Source organism: Athene cunicularia, assembly GCF_003259725.1.
Source record: "Athene cunicularia isolate RWA chromosome 7 unlocalized genomic scaffold, athCun1 chr7_part1, whole genome shotgun sequence".
Classification (NCBI taxonomy): Eukaryota; Metazoa; Chordata; class Aves; order Strigiformes; family Strigidae; genus Athene; species Athene cunicularia.
Genome location: NW_020799107.1, coordinates 455912 through 466919, shown reverse-complemented (window position 1 = coordinate 466919; position 11008 = coordinate 455912). Strand labels below are relative to the sequence as shown.

The 11008-nt window shown below is 45.4% G+C and overlaps 1 long non-coding RNA gene across 3 annotated transcripts in view; it reads left to right on the top strand.

Annotated features, from left to right (window-relative positions):
* Positions 1–391: 391 nt before the first annotated feature.
* The window catches only part of LOC113482001, a 34097-nt gene continuing 23480 nt past the window's right edge, over positions 392–11008 (top strand). For 2 of the 3 annotated variants that reach the window (XR_003398767.1, XR_003398765.1), the window contains exons 1-4: positions 392–3746; positions 4191–4331; positions 4744–4986; positions 7501–8262. This is a non-coding gene — a long non-coding RNA (uncharacterized LOC113482001). The remainder of the gene's footprint in view (positions 3747–4190; positions 4332–4743; positions 4987–7500; positions 8263–11008) is intronic. The other variant, XR_003398766.1, reaches the window with a different exon arrangement.

The following is an 11008-nucleotide window of genomic DNA, read 5'->3' as shown; positions in this document are numbered from 1 at the left end:
GGAGACAGAAAGCGCAGGGGATCAGCAAATGGGAGACCCGAGGTCTGTGGCAGAGCATGGAACCAAACTTCTCCCTGGGAATGCAATGCAGCCCTCACCATCCCCATGCAGGCTACAACTCCCTGTCCTCTGTGAACCATTAAGTCCAAGGAAAACTTTTAACTGGAGAGTTAAGCTTTTCTTTAAGACAGATGAGACAGAGAGAGAGAGAGATGATGAGGGATAAAGGCAATTAATGACAACAGTCTGTCTTTTGAATATAGGTTGTTTTGTGATTGAACAGGAATTTTTGAAAGCAGAGTTTAAGCAGGCATAAGATTAGCCAAGATTAGTAAGGATTTCTGCCTGGTAGCCTAAATCTGATGTCTTTCAGTTACTAATCCTTCTTTCAGGTCAATGAATCTTCTTGTGAGAAGGAAAAAATTATAGGTTATACAAGGTAGTTCAGGGGTTTCATGTGAAAGAGATTTAAAGCTGTTTCCAGCACCTGAACTGCTTCCATCATTTAGGGGAGCCAACACAGTCCTCTCAGAGGAAGCCCCAAAGATATCTTCTCTTGTGCTATGCTGGTGCTCATATGGAGAGGTGCCCAAAATGCTTCAGTTACAGAATTTTACTGGTCACTTCCTATAATGGTGTCTGAGCCCATTATTTAGGACAAGAGATCATGGGTATGTTTTTCCCCAGAGATTGTTCTACCTGGAAACACTGGTCTGCATAGCATGAACACAGGCTGCAATTCAGCAAAATCTATGGGGGCCAAGCAACCCCCTTTGCTTCAGTGAAACTACCCATGTATCACACTGATGGTGAGAGTTTTGTGCTGAAGAGGAACACAGAAAAACCAAGGTTTCCTACAGCCAAAGCACTTTCCCACCACGGGTAGGACACCCTTACGAAGGGCTCTGCACTGGCAGTGGTGTGCCACAAGCTGGGCTACACCAGCTTTATTTGCACCTTGGTGCAGGCTGGGAGGTCCCCATGCTGTGCCTGGCTGCAAGATGTACATCACAGTCCTTTCTATGAGGCTGAACCTCACCATCCTTGATGATTTTTTTTTTATCGACCTTCTTCAGCTCATGGTTTGCAATGGTTTTTGAGCAAACAAACTGGTTTTGGCCATGTTGGTGCAGGCTCATCCTCAGCTGTTTCTTTTGGCGAGGATGAGCAGAGGCCTTCCCAAGGAGCCTCACACTTGTTACTGCTGTGCCACAGTCCTCTACCTTGTCTCTGGCTCTGCTGGCGAAAGGCTCCCACTAAGCTCCGTGCTTCTGGAAGCGCCCGGGACATCGGCAAATGCTGAGAGAAGTGATCATTGGAGGGTTTCCTGTGGGCATGTCAGGTCTCTTCAGAAGGCTTTTCAATCCCTGCTTGCACTTGAAGAGCCAAAGCCACTTGAAGTCTCTTCTGTGTTATCATTAACTTCAGACACTGCAGTGCACAAGGTCACTGGGTTAAAAATCCTTTAAAATGCTGTATGAAAGGGAAAACAAAGCTTTTTCTGTAGCAACTTCAGGTGCAGCAGCAGAAGGACAGCTGAATTGTTTAGAGAATAATTGCCTCAAAGCCTCTGCTTTTCAGGTCTGCCCTTTTCATGCAAGTTTGTGCTAAAACTGCTCCCTTGGGCTGTACAGTGGGAGCAAGAGGACGGGGAGGCTATGTCCATCCTTGCAGGCAGGACCAGTGTGCCTGAGAAAATGATGAAGACTTTTCCCCTAATGCTTGGGGCACCCCTGAGTGTGTATGTGTGAGACCAATTACAAGCTGCCACAGCTGCACTTAACCAGTGTCACGCTGAGGCTGAGAATGTCTCTATGTGATAAATGTGTGAGGTCCCGTGTGTGAGCCTGTGGGGGTGCTGCAAAGCAGCCTTCATGATCGTGTTCCCCTTCCCAGGGGAAGGAGGTGAGCCAAAGCCGGATGCCTTGTGGACACTCACTTCATGGAAAAGAGGCTTGTTTCAAGTAGATAAAATGATCCCCAGCTGACTTTGCTTGACTGAGATAAGTATGTCCTTTCCACAGAGCATACATGTCATTTCATCATGTACGCATTTACTGGGGCCACTTCTCTATTCATCCTACAGGCTTGATCAAATTGTCCTATTTCCAAGAGCTCAGCTAATGCTGCAGGTGCCCCTGTCCCGCTGCAGCTGTGAGGCAAAACCTTCATTTAAACCTCAAGGAGAGATATTTGTGTTGACATGTCAGATGTCATGTTTGTGAAGGGCTACAGTGTGAGCATGAGCGACTACTGTGACTCAGGTGGTATGCTGTAACTTGGTTGTCTGTTTGTACTCCAAGAAAAAAACAGAATTCGGTTTCCCAGTGGCTGAATGGTGTTAAACTTACGTGGACAGCTAAAATGGCCTAGATTTGAAAGTTAATTAAGATCAACCTAATTAAGGCTAAAGTATCTGTGAATGTGAGTATCCCCAACAGCATTTGATGCAGTTTAACACATTCACCTTAAATTCAGACCTTTAGTTAATGGAGACTAAATTTCTTGTTCAACAAGCACTGAGCTGGAGACCTACCCATGGATATAGGGCAGCTCCCAGCAGGTTAATGCGTGGCTGCTGCCCAGTGACTGAAAACTGGCAGCAAGGTGAGAGAACAGGGCAGTTAACCAAAAAGCTCTGTGGTAAAGAAACCCCAGTGTGTGAGGCCCTGTTTTGTCATTATAATCCCTCGTGCTTTGCCTGAGCCATATGGCAGTAGTTGCTTTTCATAGCTCATCCCCAGGGCACAGGGAATGCCAATCTCCCGCTTGTAAATTAGCTGGTGCATTGATAAATTAGACAGCAATGTGAGCTGCAGCGGATTATTGCACAGTTACTCCCCAACAGTCAATGTGGTACTGTGTTTTCATTGCTCTTGTCTTGCCAAAAGGACGAGAGGAGCGCAGAGGTGCTGGCTGGTGGTCAGGGCACTCTTGGCAGTCGCCACCCACCATCCTCCCTGTGCCTGTCCTCTGGCAGAGCTGAGGAGACCCTGCCCAAGCCTGGCCTTCATTGAAGGGCAGCATCTCTCCCTCACAAATGAGGAGGTTGCAGCAGCAAGGACACAGCCTGGGGAACTGAGCCAGCCCATGGTCATGTCGAGGGATATGACTACCTTGGCCACTCCATCTCCTCTGGCAACAAGGTGAGGCCAGTATCTCCCATGACTGTGTCAGGTGAACCTGACTGCTTCACCTCTGGGGAAAAGCTTTTCTTGCTTTTTTCTTGGAGCAAGGTTGGGGTTAGTATAGATGCACCTCAGCCTGGGAAGCCTCGCTCTAGGTTTCATGGGGAAATACATCATTCAGCCTAGAGTTTCTAGGTTTCATGCATTATTCAGCCTGGAGTAAGTCTATGACCCACTGCTGAGCTGGCAGCTTGTCCTCTGTTTGCACGAGCAGCTGAGAGATTCTCTGTGCTAAGTGAATGTCCTCCCAGCTTGGAAGGGGCTGTGCTCTTAATTCCTCTGCTTGGCAAGGCTTCTGCACTTGTGTTTTCTTCTGAATCACAAAGTTCAGTGGTGCAAACCACTCTGTCACTATAACTGAAACTCAGGCAAGCTAGACAGCTCATGCCACAGACACAGGTTTTTAAATGAGCTCTTTCTATTACCTGTGTAGAGAGAAGTTCCTAGGAATCATCTTGCACTCTTTCTCTCAGATCATTAGGGCATATGAATGACTGCTGACTAACGGAGGGGAGATGAGCAGGGACAGGAGTCTCCTGGAGGCCTGGAGCAAGCACAGTATGTTTCCATTTTGGGCAAGTAACTTCTTGTGCTGTGATGGTGTGGGAAGCAAGGAGTGCATTTTTCACCTTGACTTCCAGACTGTACAGAATGAAGCCTTCTTGGATGAGGGAAAGCTGAACAAATGTGGCTACTTCGAATCAAAACTGCCTTTTTGTTGTACTCTGATGCAAACATGAAACAAGTGGTACAGCTTTGGCATGATCCTCAGACTGATGTTTTTCAGTATTTATTTTACATTGTTTCAGACGGTTTTCAATGAATATAGTTTATTCACTATCCATTTGGCATCTTTATCTGAGCTTAATAGTCATCTGTGGCCTGAGTAAAACAAATATTTCGGTCCTTAAATTATGTATGCACTGCAGCACTGCTCACATCTCAGGCTTAAAGACCTTTGTGCCGTTATCCGATTCTCACAAATTTTTTGCTGTTTCCTAGAAAATGACAGCAAACTTTTGCTGGACTGCTGGAGAGCAGTGCCTGGCTGCAGCAGATTGTGTGCCTCGGGATGTGGATGGGGAGGCTGGCGAAGCTGCTCCCATGCTGTGAGCTCAAGAGTCTCCTCCTTGGACACCAACCGTGAGCCCTTTGCTTTTCCCCTTCAGCAGTGGTGGGCCACGCTTCTCTCCCACCTCTGTTTTTCCCTGCTAGGCATTTTCTTGGCCAGGCTTTCTGGATTTATTCCCCCTTCTGTCTTTCTTCAGTTCTCCAGTGAGCATAGTGTAGCTCCCTGGCAGTTGCTATAGAGATAACAGAGCCTTATCTCTACCTCTGCTTTTCTCTCCCTTTGTGAAAGGTGCTTCTGCCCCTCTGTAGCTTGGCTGGCTGAGCCAGCTGCATCATCCCAAATGTGCCAGCCTGCCCTGCTCCCCGCCACATAAGCAGGCTGTCCTCCAGACTGACCAGTTGCGTACCCTGACCTGGGACGGGCAGCTTAGCTATTATATTGTACTTGAGGCTCTCAGTAAGATCTGCATTGATCTGTGCACAGGAATGGACGACACTGAATCTCCAAGTAGCCCCATGGTGTGACTTGACTGGATGATCCTGCCTGCCCTTCCCAGCTCTGTGCCCCTAAATCCACCTTCTACTTTCAACCTGCCAGGGACTCTGGTCTTCCTTGGGTACAATGGCCAGAATGTGAGAGTGTCAGTGCCCGTGAACACTGCGGTGCTATGAACTCTTGCTCGCCTGGGTGGGATGTGCAGGAGAGAGGCAGATGAACAAAGAAGGGGTAAGAGACTTCACCATGGTTGGCCCTTTCATTTCCCTCCCTCTGGGCCCTGGCCATGACTACAGGTTGCTGCAATTTGTAGTTGACTCAGCAGCAGTACTGTGAGATTCAGTGCTGATGACTGGTTGGGAGATGAGAGGTAACTGTTTTTCCTCCAGATCTAATCTCACACCCCAGGGGGAAGAGATCATATGGAAACTGAGCGAAGTGCTGAGAGTTAGTGTCCTCTGCTGACCTCATGAATACAATTATCTGAAAAGATTACTTTTACTTGGCCGCTTTGTGCATGCTGTTTCAGAGCTATTATCTTAAATGTTGACTCAAAATGATCAATATGCCTTCGAGAAGCTTGTCCTAAATTCTTCTGACAAATTATTAATAGAAGTCATTTGAGCAGTCGGACTATTCAGAAAACTTAGACTTTTTACTGTTCAGAAGATTGGCTGCTGGGAATGCAGTATGCAAAATATTAATTTTGCTTTACACTTTTCTAAGAAGAATTTCTGACAGAAGAGAAGCTTTGTTCTTTTGAAGTGCAGTAGAAATAGCAACACAACCACTCTGAACTCTGAGACTACATTTGATCAGATGCAGACAGAGGTGCTTGAAGAGCGTGTATTTTCCTCTCACATTTGCAGACATTTAGAGGAAATATTATGTCTTTTTATGGCAAAAATGAACAGAACAGCAGAGAACTTCGAAAAGTTCAGACAAGGGAGTGTATTTGAACAGAGTTTCTCATGCACTGCAGGATAAAACCTGTCCTGGTCACACCTAAACTGGAGTAAAAGAGAGAGATTATGAACTAAGTGATACTTCTAATGTGCAGTACCAGTTATTTGTTGGATGTTACAGAAAATATTATCTTTGTCACCTTCAGTAGGGCACAGGGGATTTGGCTAGAGGTAGAATTACAGAGAGCTGACTGTCTTCCCTGCAGAGACTCAGATGGAAGAGATGCTTTGGCAGGGAAATCAGATGCAGGAGAAAGACCTTCTGATCACAGCTGGTTTCAGTGGGCTTATTTTAATGGGAAAACCCTGAGCTGAGGACAAACTCTGCTGATGTCTCAGAGTTGTGCATTGCAATAAAGGAGTTGTGGGCTTTTATTTTCAACACTTCTAAGATTTTCTGCTCCCTACTGACACCACTACTAAAATGTTAAAAAGATCTGAGGGGATGGAGAACAGCCCACTCACAGTGTTTGGTTTCCTGCCGAGCAGCCACTAGCAGGGCAATTTTACCAATCAGGCAGAATCCAAAGAAAATTTCACAGCAACTTTGTAAAATCTGCCTCTGTCACTCAAGAGAGGAAGAATTGCCTGTAGAGAAAGTGCTGACTTGGCCCTCTGATGCCTAAAGCTGAGTTTGAGACATCCCAAGTTGTTTTGGGCAAGTGCCTAATCCTTGTACACCTCCTTAAAGTATGACTGATAGTTTCTTAGCGAGGCTGGGCTGTTCTTGTCACAAGCTTTTCCTGGCAGTGACAATACTGTATGTTTGAGGTCCTGCCACCACGGGATACTGATCTTGTCTGGAGATTTTTTGCTCCTACTGAAGGATAGCTATAAAAATCAAAATGCAGGATGTGGAAAGTATAAAACTAGTTCATATAAAAACATCTTCTGTCATCATATTACTCTCCAATACATTGGATTGTGGGCCAGGGTTATTCAGCCATGTGCCCACTGTCACTACCTCTGATTTCAGGTTTTTGCTGCTTTTGAAGATTGCTGCATGTGCTGTGGCTGATTGAGTGATTTAGGCCTCAAAACAGTCCCAGCAGCACTTCTGAGCCACTGGGATTATAACTATGAAGTAAGTTATAAGTTAACTTTCTCCCCATGCTGACTTGAGAAAATAGATTAAACAGACAACAGCTTTGAGATAACACAGATGCGGATATGTTTCCCCCAGAACTGTAGCCTTGCGTCTGTTTATGATTGCAACAGCTGTATGTGCGCACATCCCACCCAGCACAGCCAACCTGTTATCCAGCGGGAGCAGCCATTGACTCAAGCAGCCTGTCTGGCACCCGGTGTGCTGGCTGCTACCAGGGTAGGGAGGGACAGGCTTAATACTGTTACGGCTCTGCTGAACAGTGCTGCTGCAGCTGAAATAAAACTGCAGTGGCTGAAGCCAATGGTTCTGCTGGCTGGGTGAAGGATGTTCCAGCTGTACTGATCCCTACGTAGTTTCCAGAAATATATTTGCGCTTCTTCTCCCAGAGTATTCTGAAAAAAGCTTCAGGGCAGCAGCAAGGGACACAGGTGGCCAGCAGCTCCAACACAGCCCCAGTCCTAAGGGGAAAACTATTCTAAACACATAAAAGTCTGTGTGCATCTGTATCTGAAGCAGACACTTCATTTTTCACTTCTTTTTCATGCCACTGAGCCAGAGGGGCTGCCTGCTCGCCTGGCTCACCATGAGCTCTAGGCGAGCGTCCGGGGCAGCATGAGCGCCAGCTTATTGAAGGCTTGTGTTGGGAAACTCGCAGTGACCTTGCCTTTGCAGGTTAACCAGTTATGTGTGCCTGTGGTGTCTTCATTGCCCCCACCTTGAGGGGCTTATGGGTATGGCCCAGCACAGCTGTCTGTGGTACCGCTGCCCTGGCTGGATGGGTACGTACAGTGTCTGCTTCTTCCAGAGACAGTTCAGAGAACCAACAAAATGAATATGGCCCATATTAATACATCATCAGTAGTCAAGTATACAAAGGAAGAAGACGGTGGCCTCGATGGAAATCATCTGATTGAAGCCAAAGGTGCTTTTAAATTTCCACTTCTTCTTGCCAAGATATTCTTTGGAAAAAAAAAAAATTGTGTTTTGAGCATAAACCCTACCTTGCTTTAGGGTTGGAGAAACCTGGGGGTTTTCTTGTCTGTTTGTTTGCTTGTTTCTTCTTGCACTGATTTGCTGGCAATTCCTGCTTGAAAGCTTTACTGGACAATGACAGAATCCTTTTGTCTTGCCTGCCAAATACAGCAGATCATCACAAGCAAAACATTTAATGTATCACGTTTTGCAGACAAACTGGAAAAGAACTTGGATGCTCTACTTCCTCTGAACTTGCTGCCAGATCTCATGGGCTGTTGTATTCAAGCTATATGGTAAAAGCTTGCTTTACAGTAACTCCAATAGGAGCCTCACTGAACTATCTTTAATAAAGATTGGGCCATACCTCAAGCAGTAACCCGAGCTGTGCTGCCTTTGTGCACAAAGGCTGTGGTGGTTCTGTTTCATGAAGGGTCCCACAAAGTTCAAAGGGATTATCTGGTGAGTAGAAGGGTTTGTGTGATGGCGTGTGCAAGGCTCAGCACTGATGTTAAATGCACCCTGTGTACCCAACGCTTTATGCCCCAAGAAACAGTGTATTCAGATGCTGATTGTAACAATAATATGTCTTCTGCAACAATAATATTGAACAAGAAGTTGGATCAAATACATCTTTTAGATGTAATTACTTAAAATTTTCCTTCTTTTGAGACCACTGAGTTAGAAACAAGGTTTTCCTAGGCACTCTGTGCACCCAGAAACTGGATGTTCATCACACGAGTACAGACTTTAGTGCTGTTTTGGGAAATCTGCTCAGTGCTTGTTTCCCAGGAAAAGGCCACGAGGCAAGGTGTTGGTGACCTTGAGGTGTGACCTAGCGCCAAAAACTGAGGTCTTAGGGTTACCACAGTTACTAGTGGAATATTGCAGTGAGGTACCTAGAAATAAACCTGCTTTAATTACAATGATCCGTAGAATCTTCCTGTCTGTTATTAGGCATTGCCATGCTGTTGGTTGTGTCACCACAATATCTAAGCCTGCCCTCTCAGGCAGGCTTGCTCACTGCCTTTCTAGAGCAGAGGGAGGTTTTGTTCTGAGGTGTAGACCCCTCTGGAGGCCTGAGTGTATTTGCTTTTGTCTGTAGCTGGGCAGAGATGTGGCCTGGGCAGCCCCATCTGCTAGCAAGTATCCTCAGCTCAGCTCTTGCTAAATGGAGTGTGCCCTTGTGGCCACAGTAGTGCTGGGCTACTAGTTGTTGGTGGGGGCAGAAAGCAGGCAGGCTCTAAGGCTCTGCGAGCTGAAATATGCTCTTGAGACTGCTCTTCACCCCAGAACATATTCAAGGCATCACTCCAGATTTACAAAGGGCATGCTGCACCTGCCTCCCCACTTGGTGCAGAGCTGAGGAGTTTGAGTTTTGAGGCCACTGGAATTTGAGTATGAGGCTGGTTCTTCAGAGGTGACAGCTTTTCTTATCTCTATCTCAAAGCTGTATGCAAATTCTCTAGGTAAAATTTCCTGAGGAAAGTCTAACCACAAAATCAGCAGAGGTGGTGAAAGGGAGTGGGTAGGAAGGAAACTTGCTCCCCTCCAAACAGTCTATTTTAAATATATGTTGTGAAATAAGGGGGCTCTAAGTATGACAGCCAAGTATTCTCAGAAGAATAGAACTATCTGCATGTTTTATCTTCAATGAAACAGTTGGGGTTTTTTTCACCTTTCTATAGGGAATTAAGCTGCTGCTTCATAAGGCGGATCTGCAGCAGTGTGTGCCTGTGTCCCAAATTCTCATTAGAGGGGGAGGAGTTATGTAACTGTCAGGAGGAGATCAAAATTCTCACTATGCTGGGCTCACTCAGTGAAAACAGTATCATGGGAATAGACACACCAAAGTAGGCTTAAATAAACAGAGCAGAGTCAAAGGACCTGAATGACATGTAGAAGGGTTATGGGGAAGAAGACAGTAGTTTCAGCTGTGATTTAAGAGTTTAAAGGGGTGATGGCAGATTAAGGGTATAAACAATTTTCATCTGTATGTTACAAACAGTTAATTATTTTAATTGAAAAGTTTTTTCAACCCAGTCTTAGCTGTCTTGTGTGAAATCTGGCAGTGTCTGTAGGATCAGAGCCCCTTTCCACTGAAACCAGTGTAAAGGCTTCCATGGGCTTGTCAGCTTCCCAGGGTTTAGTCAACTTTGCAAATTTTTTTATCAAGCAGATATATACACTTTTACAGCAACATTCTAAATAATTGAAGTTATTTCTGGAAAAGATAAAATTTTTTAAGAAAAGAACCTCCTTTAAAGTTTCCTAACAGATAGCAGTCCAATGACCACAAGCCTCCTAAATGCCAACCATAAAGGGAAGAACAGTGTGGCATATGATTTCCTAAGTGCTAAGAAACTAGCTAAAACAATGAACATTGTCTCTGTTTGGCTTAAAATGGAGCCATGCACATTCTGCCATACACAACTGTGTGGTCTTTGCAGTTCTGCAGTGGTTTTCCACCATGCTTGCAGACTTTGTACAGGCAATTTGTGTGTCTGCACAGACTTGTATAGAGCTTTCCCATAGGGGTTCACACTGCTCGCTTTCCCCCCCACTCCTGATGTATATTAGATGGGCTGTAGCTCCTTTCTAAGAAAACATGTTTGGTTTTAACAGGCATTTAAAGAGTTCTTCTGTTATGTCTGGAAAACAAAAGAGGAAATCTATAGCCTTGTCATACTATTGTTCACATGTTATTGCTTATTCACGTACACTCTACTTTCTTGTTATCTTAGAACTTGGTGTATCAGAGCTACATTTTCATTGCTCAGATCCCCTCTCTTCCTTAAGCCTAATAAAAACAAGCTATAAAGCAGCCATATAGTGCTTTCACAGTGCTAGGGCACACCCACAGAGGAGATCTGATGGACAAATGTAGTTGGTAAAAAGCCAAACTAACTTGAAGGAATTCCAAGTTAAACAGAGACCCCTCAACAAATTTACATTAGGCTCTGAAGAAGTTAGAGCAAGATGTGTAAAGGGCAAAATCATCTCTCAGTGCTCAATAGGAGCAGAAGGTCTATAAACCCTGGAGGACCATTGACATTTCTTGTTCTTTGCCTCCCATTTCTGGTCTGAAAATCAAGGCCCTTGTCTCTTTAGAGCCTCATCACTGCAAAAGGCACTCTTCCCTGACAGCTGCAGCTAGCTTTGGAACAGAAAGATCCACTGGAAATGCCCTGCTGCACTTCAGTGGTGA